Source organism: Chiloscyllium plagiosum, unplaced genomic scaffold (assembly GCF_037043375.1).
Source record: "Chiloscyllium plagiosum isolate Xiang-an unplaced genomic scaffold, Cpla_swu_hap1 HiC_scaffold_19, whole genome shotgun sequence".
Lineage (NCBI taxonomy): Eukaryota > Metazoa > Chordata > Chondrichthyes > Orectolobiformes > Hemiscylliidae > Chiloscyllium > Chiloscyllium plagiosum.
Genome location: NW_028270157.1, coordinates 35,176,869 through 35,194,150, shown reverse-complemented (window position 1 = coordinate 35,194,150; position 17,282 = coordinate 35,176,869). Strand labels below are relative to the sequence as shown.

The window sequence follows — 17,282 nt, the reverse complement described above, 5'->3', positions numbered from 1 at the left end:
TATTTCGTTTCTTTGATCTGTCAGTGGCTTGCACATGGTTTAGGAAGGCCTAAAGCACAAAACACAGGGGAATTTGTACCAGACAGAATTCATGTTCAGTAGCACATGCACTCCAGTTTTCAGTTTTATGACATTTTTAACCCTGTGATAGGATTTTTGGTATTTTGTTGTAACCACTTTCCATTTTAAGTTAAGCTTGTAAATACCGTGTTATCCCATAAAGTTTCAGAGTTAGAAATTAAGATAAAACATAAAAGGAAGTTACTATGTTGAGAATAGACTTGAATATTGTGTGCTGTGAGCCATTAGAGTTGATTTTTGAGACAGTGGATATAAAAAGCTGCAAGTAAAATAGTCAAATTTGTTTCATTTACAAAAGTACCAGATAAGACCATATATTATGTTTTCACTGTAAAAAGGAAAAGTATTAAGTTGAAATATTGTTCATAAGTAAAGGCATTAAGAATTTAAGCATTGAAATAAATCAGAGAAGGATTGGATCAAAAAAATTAATTTGTAAGTAAGCTGAGCATTTAATCAGTTCCATCACTGGTATCCTTTGTCCATTAGAATCATACTGTTTTTACTTATGTTCTATTTGCCAATCTTAATACAATCTGCAAAACATCCACTAAGTTAAGCATAAAAATTAAGATTTTATCTAAATATCTGAATCATCAGTAGAGTATGATGAAATCATGAATAAATAATGTTCACAATCCAGTTGTTATAACAGTAAAATTAAAATGTGAAAGTTAAAATGTTGTGTGGATTTGAATGTTAAATCATTATAAGCAAGTAATGCTTGCAGCTTGGATTTTTCCTTTGAAGCTGCAGTACTGCATAATTATTAATGTAACGTGCTAGAATGAATATAAGACACCCTATCAGAGTCAAACTACTGAAGTATATATTTTTTATGCCTGTGATGAGAAACCAGAAAACATTGAGGTGATTGTTGTGTAATGATTCTGAAGGGGCCAATATTGGAGACTGCATTAGGTACTGCTCAATCTGATGATGTCACATAGTCTTGGATAGAGAATTAATGAGTTGAGCTTAAATCCTGATGTTGTTCAGCATGTCATCTGTTGGTCCTGATGGTTTTAGTAAATCTAACTAACTAGTTAGTGTAACTTGTGCACAGTACAACCATGCAATAAAACTGCATCTTGATGTTAAGACAGGTTCCTCTTCTTATTAAGGCTCACTAATTGTTTATCCACTCTACCCCATCCATTGCCTGTTTGGTTCCACAAACAGATGACAGTAATCCCTCCCAGGCGGAAGCAGGGTGTCATTAACATGCTATCATTTGCTGCTTGCCCAAAAGCACTTGTGTGCATCTTGGTTCCACAAAATATAATTTTAGATTTAACCTTTAACTTCCAAGTTTAACTGATCAGGGTGATGTACATTTCATCCAATGTACCTTCAGAAATGTGCAGGAGTGTTGTACACGTCATTGGAAACTGATTTTGCATCAATGAATGAGGCACGAGGTAGACGCTGAAGCTGCCCAGCAGAAATACCATGCTGAATTTTAGTAAAACTGATACAGGTTAAACTCAAATCACCTCAAATTTACCTCAGCTACTACTGCATATTTTCAGAGTATCTGTTAATGCTCATTTTAAACTTGGAAATCCACGTTTCACAATACTGGAAACTTTAATTTAACCTCTTGAATATTGAACAAAACAAACATTGGGCACAAAAGTTAAATGCAGACATTTGTGTTCTGTGAAGGGTCTACAATCTCCTGGTCCACCCATATCAACATGACAGTCAGAAAAGCACAGTAACGTCTCTACTTCCTCAGGAAGCTAAGGAAATTTAGCATTTCCACAATTTTTTGTCGGCTGCAGCTATTTTATATGTGTGAATTGAGGGTGAAAACCAGTCAATATCAAAGCTGTTGCACAATCTGTCCAGTGGGCTTAATATGTATAAGTTTGAAGTAAATAATTTATCTGTTGCTAACTACATTCAGAATTTGTGCAGGAAGAAATATGAGCTAACAGGAGTCTGCAAACTAAAAGCTGTTCTGTTCTATCTGATCTAAAAGCAATACGAGGCTAATTAGCACACTAGTTTCAGTAGATGTATAAGGCTAAAACTGTAATGTAATTTAGTAGAAACATTTTCAATCCAGGAAAAATGTTGCTGGACATTTTATTATAATTCCAGTGTCTTCTACTTTTTCAATTAAAGTACAATAATCTAAATCTTCTGAGAAGTGGCATTTAGGCTCAATTTATCACTCCCACTGCTACTTATTTCAGTTAGGATTAAGCTTTGCATTTCTGGCTAGGACTTCTGATCTAAAATTCTTCAGAAGTGTATTTTGTACCTGAAATCCAACTGGTCACTCATAGTGTGAAATAGTCTGAGGAAGCCAAACCATGTCCCCATTTTGCTACAGTAGATATCATGTTCTATTAAGTTAAAACATCAGAGGCTTGTTTGAATTGTATTCTTTCTGGGTCTACAAGAGTTAGTGCTAAGGAGTGCCATAAGCACCACCATGATCATGTCATATAGGCTAGTGGGCAGAACAGCTTAGAATCTCAATCAAGTGGCACCTAATATCTGGTTGACGTCCTCAAAGTCTGTGTAACAATATTTATCAAATCGATGTAACATGTTACCAGCTGCAAACTTATAATGAACAATAGTTTGTTACCTGCAAGATACTTTTCTGGTTAGACCAGAAAATGGTTTGCTTTACCCACACCAGACCAGGCAGGCCCTGTTATTTCCTACACTTCATGAGAATAGGGAGGGCAACCTTCCTGAGAATCAATAATCAATATCTCATTCCAGCACCCTCCCATTCTCACTGCTAGCAGTACATATCCCCATCCTCCTAGCTGATAGTGTTCAACCTCTCCCTCACCCCTGACAATGTTGAATCTCCCTCTTCCACTTCCTCACCCCCTCACACCTTAAATATGTTCACTCCTAACATTGTCCACACTTTCAAAATCAGCTGAATAGAAGTCAGGCGTTCCCTGAAAGTGATTTGGGAGAACGGTGTTACATGGCAGTGAGTATGGTCAGGAGTTGGGTTGGGGATTGAAGATTACCCTGTCTATAGTTCAGGAGAAAGTGAGGGGATGTGTGTGCTCTTTAGGTGCAGCGCATGCTGCCTTTGATTCCAGAAGGGAAGTGGGAGAGGCTTGGTCAATGCTGCCTATGGTCCGGGGCAGGTGATCACTGTCCAGGCAATGGGGTTTGGAGGAAGCATGACTATTATAGTATGTGGTGTGAACATAAAAGGTGGGGGAGAACAATCATTGCTGGAGTGATTTAGTGCTGCAGCTGAATTGCTTAGATTATGCTGCTCAGCAGGCTTTATAACCCGGAATGAAAAACTATTTCAGGTAAACAAAGTCCGCATGGTTCGGACCAGTCAGAGTGATCTTCAGGCAGGGTAAAAGCTGCATTCAAAGTTTAAAGTTCCACAGGTGTTTTACAATTTTACTTGCATTAAGAAAAAAATGATAGTGATTTTGAATTTCCCTGACCCATTTTAACTATTATTTCTCCTGTGTTTATGACCTGCCTCTCATGACTTTAAACCAGAAAATATTTTATTTTGTTAGGCGCATTAGTCAGGGGTAAATATAGGGTAGGGGAATTGGTGGGTTACTCTTCAGAAGGGCAGTGTGGACTTGTTGAGCCAAAGGGCCAGTTCCCATGCTGTAGGTAATCTAATCTAATCTATGTATAATTACCAATATCCTTATTGATAGGACACATTATCACGTGTTATTATGTTAAAATCATATGCAAGAAATGTAACAATATTTTAGTAATGCTCCAATACACTTCAGTAATTATTTAATTGTCTGGCACAATGTAGAATATCAAACAAAAGTCAGTACCTGTATGACACATTGTTCACCTTTAAACAAATTATACGATCCACGTACCAGAAATGTATGCAGAGTTTTTTAAAGTTAAAAGTTGAAAAATCACTGCTGATATTAATGAAGAAAATGTTAAACATTTGTTTAATTTTGTTGTGTCTACTATTTCAATAAGCATGTTAACCCTTTATCCATGCATGCTATCTACTGTCATTTCCAAACTATTGACTTTCTAAGATATCCTTGAGTCACGTGGAGGTAGACAGCTAACTAACTGTCAGTTTTTCCAGCACATTCATCATTGATAGCAACACCTTAGATTCTGAAACTGTATCAATTTTGTACTTTACATTTAAATTGTTTCCTTAAAATACATTTTGTCCTTTATCAGGGCTGTTAATCCCATAGCAGAAAACATTGCGTCATGTTTCATTTTTCTTAATATCCATGTTAGTTCATGTGATGTAAATTACTTCTGTGAATCCTTTCCCCTTCAACATTGTACTGGACCAGTACTGGGGGAGAATAGCTCTGTGCAGTCCCAGTGCAATCCTTGACATTATGTATGGTGTAAAATGTGAAGGTAAAAATGCTCAAGCTGTTTAAAATACTTTGATTCACATTTTGGAAAAATAGTTAGTGTGGTTTGGAATAGGTGAAACGTTACTAAAGTAAGCACAGATGCATATAGTCAAATGCTCCGTAGAACAGAGTTAATGACAATGTCATGCTAAGGAAGGCAACAAATTAACAAAATCTTAACCCAAAGATTCTTATCAGTGGTGAAGTGACAGTGTGTTCAAAGCTGACTTTGAAAGAAACGCCGCACAAACATCCAGCAATCTCTGTGATGTGGATCTCACCTTCTTGACCTCTATTTCATTCTAGCCCCAATTGTAGGGGATTTCTGGCACCAGCAATAATGATTTCATCAAGTAGACAAACTAGCCAGTTAAATTGAAGAATTCTCAGAGATAATAAACAAAAATAGTCCAAATAGGATTTATTGCTCATTGTTTTTATAGTTTTAAAGGAAGTGAAGTAAAACTTATGACATAGGCTTAAGAAATAAAACTGAAATATCATAAACTTTAAAGAAAAACTTATTATTTTAAAATCTACAGAATAGTTAGCATAGAATAGAGAAATTTAGTATTGCACAAATGTAGCATTCATTTTTTTTCAGGTCTGAAGAATTTGTATAGAAGCAATTATGACTTTTAATACTGCTTAAAAACTCAATTAGACCTCATACAACAAGTTGTAACTTCATAAAGGTCAGCAGGTCTAACAACATAAAAACTGGAAGATTATGTCAACTCAGTGGTTTCTAATTGTTTTCCCTATGTGAGAGTTTCAAAATTCCACCCTGTGGGCAAATGGGAAGTCACTGACAACAAATTATGGAATTTCACATTTAACCGTGCATATGTAGAAACCAGAAGCTGCTGTTAGTTTCCAAGATCAATGACTATGAACGCTGATAGTTTTGCCATCATCACAATCTCACAAAACTGTTCCATAAAGCTGGATGTGCAGTTTTATGGAACAGTTTGCAGTTTGGTTTGATTTGTTGGGACCACATCAAAATGTTTCGCTGAAGTTTTTGTCAATAGGTTCAATGGGTTTTATAAATCTATAGAAAAGTTTTGTTTTAGAAGGAGCAGCTTTATAAAATGTCTTTCATGATTTTATGATTTTCTTGATCCTTCTACCAGCTAAAACCAAGAGTTTGGCTCTTCTCAGTTTAAAGGAATATGAAAAGAAAGCTAACAAAACCCCTATTCTTGAGCTCCATCCCAACATTTAAATTTTCATCGGGTCTTCCATTTGTTCTGCTGTGTTCGTTTTCCAGGTGTCCTTAAATAAAGTCTTTTCATGCAGTTTCCTGAAAAATAATTGTCCATTGTGAGGGGAGCATTACATTTAAACACTTTACACAGCTCATTGTTAAAGGTAGATGTGTGAAGATGCAATCAAGCATTTATTTATTGTTTGCAAACACTTAAAAATATTTCAGCACAAAAGGAGACCATTCAGCTCATCATCCCTGTTAGAACAAAGTTATCCTGTTCTACCACTTCCAAATCTTTCAATCATTGGAAATGAAGACCAGAAGTGAGTGTGTCATCAAAATGTTACACTATAACACAAAGTCAAAATAACTCCCAATGTTCACAGTTGTCTTTATAAATCAAAAAAACTTTAATTTTGTATTTTATTCAATCAGCAGGGTTTTTTTGTATTTGTAAATCTTGGATTTTAAATAATCAACTGGCTACCTATTCCAGGTGTCCAGTCTCATTTGCACTTGCCAAACAAGCTACAGAGTGGCAACAAGGCATTTTGATGTGACTCGTCAGACTCAACAAAGCACAATGGGAGTGAGAGGTTGAGGGGGGGGGAGCGTTGCAATCACAGAAAAGTTGGTGTGTGAGGTGACAGTGGCTAGGTGTGGTTTTGGCCTTAAAGCAGGAGGAACGCTCAGTAATTCACAATGTAGCTTTGCTGAGCTCCTTTTTCATGACTCATTAGGGCCTATACTAACTTGAAAACTGGGATTTTTTTTTATTCTATAACCAATTTTCTTTCTAATCAACCTGTTCAGAGATGGTATTACACACCTCTGGAGCAGGTCGGACTTGAACTGGGACATCCCAATCCAGGGGAAATGGCACTACCACTACACCACAAGAGGGTCCCATTTTGGGATTCTTGCATTGTAGGGGTGTCTGATTTCCATCCTAAAAAGACCTATTATCTGATTCAGCCAAGCATTGAATTCCCAGGGTGAGGTGTGAATGACAGTCCTTGACAGCAAGGGTGCATTCAACTGAGTGTGGCATCAAGGAGCCCTTACAAAACTGTAATTAATGGGATCAGGGGACAAACTCTCCACTGGTTAGAGTCATACCTGGCACACAGGGAGATAGTTGTGGTTGTTGGAGGTCAATCATTTCAGCTCCCGGGCATCAGTGCAGGAGTTTCTCAGGGTAGTGCCCTCAGCCCAACCATCCTCAGCTGCTTATCAATAACCAATCCCTCCATCATAAGTCCCAGAGATGGGGATGTTTGCTGATGATTATGCAATGTTTAGCATTATTTGGAACTGTTTATATCCAGGAGCAGTCCATTTCGGCATCTAAATGCAGTAACAGCATACAATATCCAGACTGTGGCTGCCAGATGGCAAGTTACATTTGCACCAAACAAATACCAGGCAATAACCATTTCCAAGACCATCTATCCACCTCCCCTTTACATTCAATAGGGTTGCCATCACTGAATTCCCATTATCAACACATTGGAGTTACTAATGACCAGAAACTCAACTGAACTTAACACATAAACACATTGGCTACAAGTGCAAGTCAGGGGCTAGGAATACTGTGATAAGTAATTTATCTCCTGACTCCCCTGTAAGGCACGAGTCAGGAGTGTGATGAATACTCTCCACTTGCCTGGGTGGGTGCATTTCTGACAACACTGAAGAAGCTTGACACTATCCTGAGCAAAGTAGCCTGCTTGATTGGCATCCCATTCACAAACATCGACTCCCTCCACTACCAATTAGCAACAGTGTATACAATATACAAGATGCACTGCAGACATTCACCAAAGATCTTTAGGAAGCACCTTCCAAATCCATGACTACTTTCAAGAACCCAGGCAGCAGATACATGGGAATATCACCAACTGTAAGTCCCCCTCCAAGCCACTCACCATCCTGACTTGGAAATGTAACACATTCCCTCACTGTCACTGGGTCAAAATCCTGGAACTCTCTCCCTAGGGCATTGAAGGTCAACTTACAGCATGTGGACTGCAGTAGTTCAAGAAGGCAGCTCAAAGGGGCAGCTAGGATGGACACAAAATGCTGGGCAGCCAGCAATGCCTTTATCCATTGAGTGAAGTTTTTAAAAAAACTCAGAGATAAGCTTCTCTTAAAATGTAACCATGCTGAATTAGGCAGTAAGACAACTGACCGTATTTTAAGGTGTTACTGGTAAGGTCTGTCAAAATCAACTTGGTAAGTGCAGAGTTGATTCCAGCTGGGTGCTGAGCACAATAGTGAATTGTGAGTGTAGGTTGTATATCAGCTTAATCATTATTCTGTTTGTTGATTCAATTACCATGTTCTTAGTACAGCATGAGTGTCATGGTAGTAGCAATGAAAATGTGATACAAAGTCAGTGTTAGTTCATGTTTAAATGCATGTTAATTAATCTGTTTTTCTCAGGATACAAAAATTACACAGCTGACTATATATACAGGAAAGAAAAAAAGAAAATTGAGGCACTTTACTTTCAATATATAAGACCACATTGGTAACTGTTCCAAAAATGACATGAATAGATAAAGAAAACAGAGGTGGAGCGGTGGCTCAGTGGTTAGCACTGATGCCTCACAGTGCCAGGGACTTGGGTTTGGTTCCAGCCTTGGGTGACTATCTGTGTGGAGTTTGCACGTTCTCCCTGTGTGTCTGTGTGGGTTTCCGCCAGGTGCTCTGGTTTCCTCCCACAGACCAAAAATGTACAGGAATAGGGTAGGGGGATGGGTCTGGAGGGGATGCTCTTCGGAAGGTCGGTGTGGACCTGTTAAGCTGAATCGCCTCTTTACATCCTATAGGGATTCTATATATTTTCTGTAATCAAAAAGATTAATTGAGTCACCTGAAGGACGATCATCCAAGAGAGCGGAGGTTACTCCTTCAGTTAAATAAAGCCCTAGTAAGGCTACTGAGGGCAGTCTAGAACACCACACCATGGGAAGACTATATTGGCCTAGGAGGGAGTACAGAATAAGTTTACTAGAATGCTGTGAAGGGTTACTCTGAGGAAAGGTTACATAAACTATGGTTGTATGTGAAATTGAGAGAGTTAGGGGGTGATATGATAGAAACTTTCAGGTTATAGAGGAAACAGAGAAAAGGAAAATATTTCTGGTGGTTGGGGTGTCCAAAATTAATCTAAGCACTGGGTCCAGACTTTTCAAAAGTGAGGTTAGGAACAACTTCTTACAAATAATGTTGTGGTAAGATTGAGTGTGTGCAAGTCACGAAAGTAAATCTGAGCATATGCAAGGACAACATATCAGTTAGCCAAATAATTTTTTATGATACAGAGTTTGCATCACACATTGATCATTTTTAACTTACTTTTTATCTCAACCTTCAGGTTTGGTATGCTCAAAAATAACCTGGCCTTCGGTCTCCCTTATTTCCTTGCTCTGTGTAGCAATGAATCATATCCTTAAGTAGGTTGCTTTTTGTTACAATTGGTGAACTAACATTCCCATAACCATAAAAACCAAAAAACAAAACTGTGAGTGTTGCAAACCAGAGACAAAAAACAAAAATTGCTAGCTAAGCTCAGCAGGTCTGTCAGCATCTGTGGAGAGAAATCAGAGTTAACGTTTCAGGTAGAGTGACCCTTCCTCAGAACAGGGTTCCGGGGAAGGGTCACTCAACCTGAAACATTAACTTTGATTTCTCTCCACAGATGTTGCCAGACCTGCTGAACCTATCCAGCAATTCCTGTTTTTGAATACCATAAACATCCCTGGATTAGTATTTCATTGTCCCCGAAAACAATCAAGCATAACTATTGCACATTTCAGGGCTAACATTTACTTTAACCTTACTAATATTAACCACCTCATCCCTATTTCAGTGAGTGGTCAACATTTGGAAATAGCGGTTTATCCTATATCAATTGTCAATTTATGGATCTCAGATTTTAAATTTTGGTATCTTAAGGTATTAATGTATGTGAGGAAATATTAGATTATGCAGTTGAGCAGCACATGAGCCATGATCTCATTGAATAGCAGTAAAGATTAGAGGGTTAAGTCACATGAAAAAAGAAAGATTTGCATTATGTGGTGCCTACACAAGTAACCCCGAGAGTGACAGAAAGCGGATAGGGTACATTTGCTATCTCCACAGAAGCGGTTTGACCTGGCTAGCTGGCAGCCTTGCAGAGTAAATATGTAAGTTCTGAAGATTTTCATTTCATGCAAATCACAGGGAAGGTTCTGGGAAGACAGGTGATGAGAAAGATTTTTGACTTAAGGAGAAATGACTCACATTAAGGCTTAGCCTTCTTCGTCTATTTAGTACACTTGCTTATGTTTTGAAAATTCATTACATACACTTCTGTATCCTCACACCTTTTTATAATGTTTCTATCCATCACATCATGGACAGATGAGCAGTAAGGCTGTCCTATGCACTACATCAATGAGAGCATGGATATTGCAGTTTTACTTGTAGAATGTATAAAAATATATACTAATTTAGTATATGAGCTGATTATCTGGTTTGAGGTAAAAAGGATAAAGAAAATCCAGAAAATTTTAAAATTTCCAAAGTCCTGAGATACCACAGTTTTCAATACTAGAGAGGTTAACTGGAAGTAATGTACATGTGCCATGTTGTTGAAAGAGTACTTAGATTGTAATGGACAAGTCTTAATTCTCTGTGTTGATTTTCTTTTATAATCCAAATACAGCATTTCATGTGTTCACTGCATTTCATTGGTGAGGTGGATAACAAAGGAATGGTGAAATGGCATTATAATGGGGATTCCATATTCATTTTCAAAGAATTCATTATCTAAATGCTTTCATGTGTTTCGGCTACTGGTTATTTGCTATTCCTTTGCTTCCAAATTTAGAATTGTTTTCTCTTCTTTGCAACGTCCCTTTGTACCTCCACATTGCAGCTTCAAAGCTGTTCCCCACTTTGCATTCTCCTCCCCCTGCATTGTAGCCTCCTCCTCCACCTCTTCACCCTCACCTCCCCCAACTTCTGGACCCTACTTGTGAGTCAACAATGGAAATGAGTGGACATTGAAGATTTGAAATAAAACTCCTAGTTTATAAATATTGACTATAAAATTGACATAGTAGCAGCCTTGTAAACAGCCTTTATTAACCTTTAAACTCTTTCTCTTCCTCTTTCCATTACTTTCATTCAGCAGAGCTGGAGGTAGACTGCTCATGCTCCTGTTCAAACTGCTAAGATGCTGGTCACTCACATCCCCTGAGTTTTGGACCCTGCTCTGAGCCCTGCCAAAGATTGCCCAAGTCACCACTGGCAGATTAGGATAGTCCTTAGCTGCCGGACTCTAATTGCAAGGGTGCAGGGGTGCATAATTGGGACGAAACATTGGAAGGAATTGGAGCTTCTTGACGAGACTGCACACCTCCATGTTTCCTTTCTACATCTTCTGTCTCAGGTTCCCTGCTAACCAAGAGCTGATAAAAATTTCTTTCTGTGCTTTGGTGAGCTTCCCCTATTCTGTTTAAGCCAACTTAAACAGATGAGAATCAGTAAGTTCTCAGTTGCTTGTCATTGTCTGATGCTACATGAGAGTGGCCACATTTTCCATCATTGCACTGGTGCTAGAGATGGACTTGTCCAATCTCTGCATTTCTAATAGTGTGCAATGTATCATGTCGTATTAACAGAGTCTCACCCAGTCTTTGTTGAAGATCCAGAATCATCCTTTCCATTGATAACCCTGAGGATTAGTATATGTAATAAAATAAAATTTTACATATGAATGTGGATCAAGAACAGGCCATTGAGTTCTTTGAGTCTGCTCTGTCACTCAATAAGATTATGACTGAAATGAATTTAAACCCAACTCTACATTCCCACGTGTCTCTGATAATCTTTCATCCCATCAGTGATCAAACATCTCTCTACATTTGCATAAAAGTATTTAAAGATTCTGCATCCACTGCCTTTTTAAGAAGGTAACTCACAAGTTAAGTCATAAGAGTTCATGATGTTGGAGGTAGTATATTGGCATAGATAGAGAATGATCTAATGGGCAAGAAACAGTGAGTAGGGATAAGGGGTTCTTTTTCAAGTTTTTAAACCTGTGACTGGTGGGGTTCCACAGGGATCAATGCTTGGACCTCAACTGTTTACAATATGTATTAATGACTAGAAGGAAGGTGGTGAATGTACTATAGCCAAATTTGCAGATGACGCTAAATAGGTGGAAAGGCTGATTGTGAGAGGAATATGACAGCTTACAGAGACATACTGATATGTGAGTGGTCAAAAATTTTGCAAATGGAGTATAATGTCGGAAAATGCAAAGTAGTTAATTTTGGAAGGAATAAGAAAAGAATATTATTTAAATGGAGAGATACTGCAGAAAGCTGCAACACAAAGGGATTTGGGGGCAGTTATGAACAAAACATAGAAAGCTAGCACACAGATGCAGCAGGTAATCTGGAAGGCTAACAAGATGTTCGCCTTTGTTTCAAAGGGGTTGGAGTATAAGAATAGGGAACTGTACAAGTTGTTGGTGAGGCCACATTTGGAGTACTGCCAGCAGTTTTTTTTATATTAGGTTACCTACAGTGTGGAAGCAGGCCCTTCAGCCCAACAAGTCCACATTAACCCTCCGAAGAGTAACCCACCCAGACCCATTTCTCTCTGACTAATGCAACTAACACTATGGGCAATTTAGCATGACTGATTCACCTGACCTGCACATCTTTAGACTGTGGGAGGAAACTCATGCAGACACAGGGAGAATGTGCAAACTCCACAGACAGTCGCCCAAGGATGGAATCTAACCTGGGTGCCTGGCGCTGTGAGGCAGCAGTGCTAACCAGTGAGCCACCACTTCCTCTGGCAGCTCATTCCATACACACATTTGCCAGATCTTTTCCCACTCAACGTATCTGTATCCCCTTGTAGACTCTTTGTCTTCTTCACAACTCACTTTCCTACTATTGTATCACTGTGTTGGAGAAACTCAATAGGTCATCTGTGGAGAGAGAAACAGAGTTAAGATTTTGATTCAATGACTCTTCTGAAGATGCTTCAATTTCTGCTTTTACTGCAGAACTCCAGCATCCACGATGTTTTGTTTTAATTTGAGGGCTCAGTAAGTGCATCAAATTGTGCAGAATCTGGAATGTTCTGTACCATCAAGTGGGTAACTTATGTGGCTGTACTTGCCTTCATCTAACGCTTGTTTCTGCTGACTTGTGATATTTCACTCACCAGCCTTGATGTCTCCATTGAAGTGTGTGGATCTGAGCTGGTGAACGATGCACGAGAGCTCTATGATGACATATCTTTAGAGTATACAGCTCCTCTGAGGATTCCTTAGTCTCCTCCTGCACCTGCTCATGCGTCACAATTGATGTACCTGGTTAAGAGAAAAGGCATGAATTGAAACTGACAAGGGGAATGGTTTCAAAGTCATCACTGTGCAGTGATCATATTTCAATTGCTGATGACATCAATTCAATGTGAGTGATTGTTCTCTGCCATATGTCAGTGTGATAGCTCATTCTGTTATTGTCTCTCCGTCTCCAATGGCCATGCACTCCACTATTCTGTTAATCTTCATCACTTGATCACTGTGATGATAATTGGAGAGCCACTCTGATTCTCTTTCAGTCCCTTAAGTTCTGCACTCTCAACTGTAAGGAGAGAAAGCAGACAGTTTAAAGTGAGAGAATTTTATTAGTTTGAGTGGATGGAAACACAGCTTTTATGGAGGGTTACTGTGAGGGATGGGTGTGAGATGGCTATGAAAACCAGGTGAGTGTCAATGGTGCCTGTTCAGATGCAGATATGAATAGGTACGCTAGAGAGAGTAGTGAGTGGAGCTGCAATCTGTGAGTGCTGTGCAGGAGAATTCTAGGGATGTCAGAGTGAGGGGATCGGCACTTGAATGTTATATATCACTCTTCTTTCCTGTCTTGCTGAAGTCATTAAACCTCTGTTAGCAGTGTACTACAGTATCCATGTACAAAGTACTGAACCTGTGCTTCTAAGGTCTTGAACCATTGACAGTCACACTTGCTTGCTTTCAGAAGCTGGCCTCTTGCCCCTGTCTGCTGGGAAGAATTTTCCCTGTAGGTCTTTACAGTCCATACTATGAACTCCAGAATGCCTCAGAGAACTAGGTAGGTGTAGTCTTCCCATGTTAAACCTGTTCATTGTACTGCACTCTCTGTTCTGACAGTTCTATAATGTATCCCTGCTGGGGTCCCTTTCGGCAGTGAATCTTGAACAGTCAGGTGTAATATGTCTGTTTGCTACAATTGGTCGAGGAACCATGAAGTACAATGCTAATTCTTTTATTGATTAAACTTCATTACCTTACAGGTTTCCATCCTTCTTTGAGTGAATCTAAGTGCTAAAATTCTGTCTTGTGTGTCAGCAAGCAACTATAGTTGTTCTGCAGTAGTTTGACACCTGAAGTTTGTAGAAGAAAGGAGTGTATTCAGTTGTACATTGTGTCTTGATTGTATATCCTGCTGAGACATTGGTATTCATAAGATGCAATGAAAGCTGCAAGGTTTTGTCAAGACTTGTCATAGATAAGCAATGAAACAGTTTGACAAGCAAAACTTTGTGACATGCCATCTTGAACCATCTGCGTGGTGCATGGGACCATTATGAGGCCAGATTCTATTATATATACTGTATTCTTTCACATCTGTTCTCCAGTCCTACAGATATTAAAAGAAGCATCCAGGCTGGCCTGAACCTTTTGGCAGACATTTTATTACTATTCTACGAGGTAGCTGCCAAACATAATTGCTAACTTTTACACATACCTAATGCAGCAGCACATCTATTTCACTTCATGCTGTTAGATGTAAACATACCAGTCACCAGCAAGATTATTGGAAAAGTAGATTATTTGTTTGGAGATAAGACTATACACACAATATTAATTGGGAGCTAGGTATCATACCTCTAACTGTCATTGCTGCATCTTCAAGCTACATAGTAACTCTTAGGAATCAGTACAGTCATGTCCTGTTCAGGCGAGTAGTAATTGAGAGTAGTTGAAGATTTGCTTCCTTAAAGATATATGGATTTACCAGCCATTAAACAGTGGTAGGACACAATATTACGTCAATAGACATGGTTTTCATTGCGCGACAGCTGCGGGAGAAATGCAGAGAAACAAACCTTCCCCCGTACATGACCACCTTTAACCTTACAAAGGCCTTAGACATCATCAATGAGGAAGCATTATCGAGTATCCTTCTCTGCTTTGGTTGCGCCATGAAGTTTGTCACCATCCTTCACCTTCTCTACAATGACATGGAACTCATGGTAGAGACAAATTACTCCATCACAGACCCATTCGGACCTGTGTCGAGCAGGACTGCCTTATCGCTCCAACACTATTCTCAATCTACCTCGCTGCAATGCTTCACCTCACCACTGACAAGCTCTCTGCTCAAATGGAGCTCATTTGCAGAACCAGCAGGAAATTATTCAACCTCCACCACCTTCAAGCCAAAACCAAAGTCACCCCAACCAGTATCATCAAGCCGCAGTACGCAAATGATGCTTGCGTTTGTGCAATCTCAGAGGACATACTCCAGATCATCATCAACACCTTTACAAAGGCATGTGAGAACATGGATCGCACCTTGAACATCCGCAAGATAAAGATCCTCCAAGAACCTGGCCCTGTATTGTGGAGCAAACCTTCGATCATCAAGGTCCATGGGGAGCCTTAGAGAACATTGACCTCTTCTAATACCTTGGGAGTGTCCTGTCAACCAAAGTAGCTAAAGATGAAGGGATCTAGCACTGCCTCCAGTGTGCTAGTGCAGCCTTTGACCACCTGAGGGAAAAGGTGTTTGAGGACAACAACATCCAATCCGACACTAAGCTCATTGTGTGGAGAGCTGTGGCAGTTCCCGCTCTTCTGTATGGCTCTGAGACAAGGACTGTTTACAGCAGACACCTCAAGGCGCTAGAACAGTAACATCACCACTGCCAGTGCCTGAAAATCCACTGAGAAGAAAGACAAACTCAACACCAGTTTTAAGGCATTGACCACTCTTGATTGGCTACGATGGGCTGAGCACGTCATCCGCATGACCGACACGAGACTCCCCAAGCAGGTGCTTTACTACCAGCTCTGAAACAGTAGGCGGGCCCCGGGATGACAAGGAAGCACTTCAGGGATACCCTCAAGGCCTCACTGGTGAAGTGCAGCATTCCCACAGACACCTGGGAACTACAGGCCAAAGATCGTCCAAAGTGGAGTAGGAGCATCTAGCACTTCACGACGTTGGGAAAAAGCAGAAGCCAAGTGAAACAGCAAAAGGAGCACGCTTCCGCACCCACCCTTCCCATGACCACATCTGACCCAAGTGTAGTCGAGTCTGTGGAAGCTGTGTCAGTCTGTACAGCCATCTATGGATTCACCCTGAGAATGGAAGAGAGTCTTCCTCACCTGTGAGGGACTGCCACTGATGATTCTGCTCTGTGACCATGAACCTTTACTTTGCCTCCACAATGGGTTTTATGTTCTTTTGTTCTCACCCATCATTTCATTCTTCCTCCATTACACTCTTCACAAATTTTGCAAATAATTGTTGAGATTTTTTTTTGAAAACAGCACAGTTCCAATCTTTTAATATTAAGTGATTATAGTTCCTGGAATTTGCACTACAGCCATTAAAGAGTTCTATGCTTGTGCAGTTGACATATGGAACATATTTAAATTTGATTCATGAGATGACTTCATGGCAATCAGGTGATCACCTTGCACACAGGCCCTGTGATCTGACACTGTCGTTTAAACTCTTTGTAGACAACTACACAAATTCATGGATTCATGGATTTCTTTTACCTCTATAATATTTGTGAAGAATAAACAGCAGTTTAAATGTCATTCTGGAGTGTCGAGAGCTTGTTCATTTACAGCTCACATTTCTTTTCGAGCAGTGGGAGATAGAATTTCAATATCACTGTCTCCAGTCCTGTAAATGTTGGAGAGTTTAAGGTCCCGGCTATACCCATCAACAAGTTCAAATAGAATGTAAAATAGTAGAGATATTTTGACCATATATCTCGGTCTGGTTTTAAATGCAGACTTGATTTAACTTTTAGACTGAAATAGTTTCAGTTGCAAATAGGAAAACCATGCATCTCCATGAAATAGTATTTGCTAGAACTAGCTTTAAAAATCTTATATTAAAGCACTTCGTACACTATTTTAAATAGTTCAATTAACTAAGTATTTACTCAAAGCAGTCTCTTCAAGCAATACACTTCCCTGCTTTACAGGACAAATGGATGATCATTATAACAGGATTGCATTGAATGAACACGTATTAAATATTTTCGATCATTTTCTAATCATTTACTGGAAAGTTTACAAAATATTTCAGTTGTTCCAGGAAAGATCAGTGGTGCACATTTTTCCAAGAATTTTATTTACAAATCTCTAACAATGTTATTTTAAATAACAATGAAGCCTAAATATAAAAAAAAGTGGTGCTTTTGGAATACAATGAGGTGTGGTTGGAGGTCAAATGTTGGAAATAAGGATAATTGTTCACCAATTTCCCAAAGGTTTTGTTGAGAACTGAACAAACTTGTCTTGG

The 17,282-nt window shown here is 39.3% G+C and overlaps 1 protein-coding gene across 12 annotated transcripts in view; it reads left to right on the top strand.

Moving 5' to 3' along the window:
• foxp2 (forkhead box P2) overlaps nucleotides 1-17,282 on the top strand; it is a 795,054-nt gene that overhangs the window by 631,070 nt on the left and 146,702 nt on the right. The window lies entirely within an intron of this gene.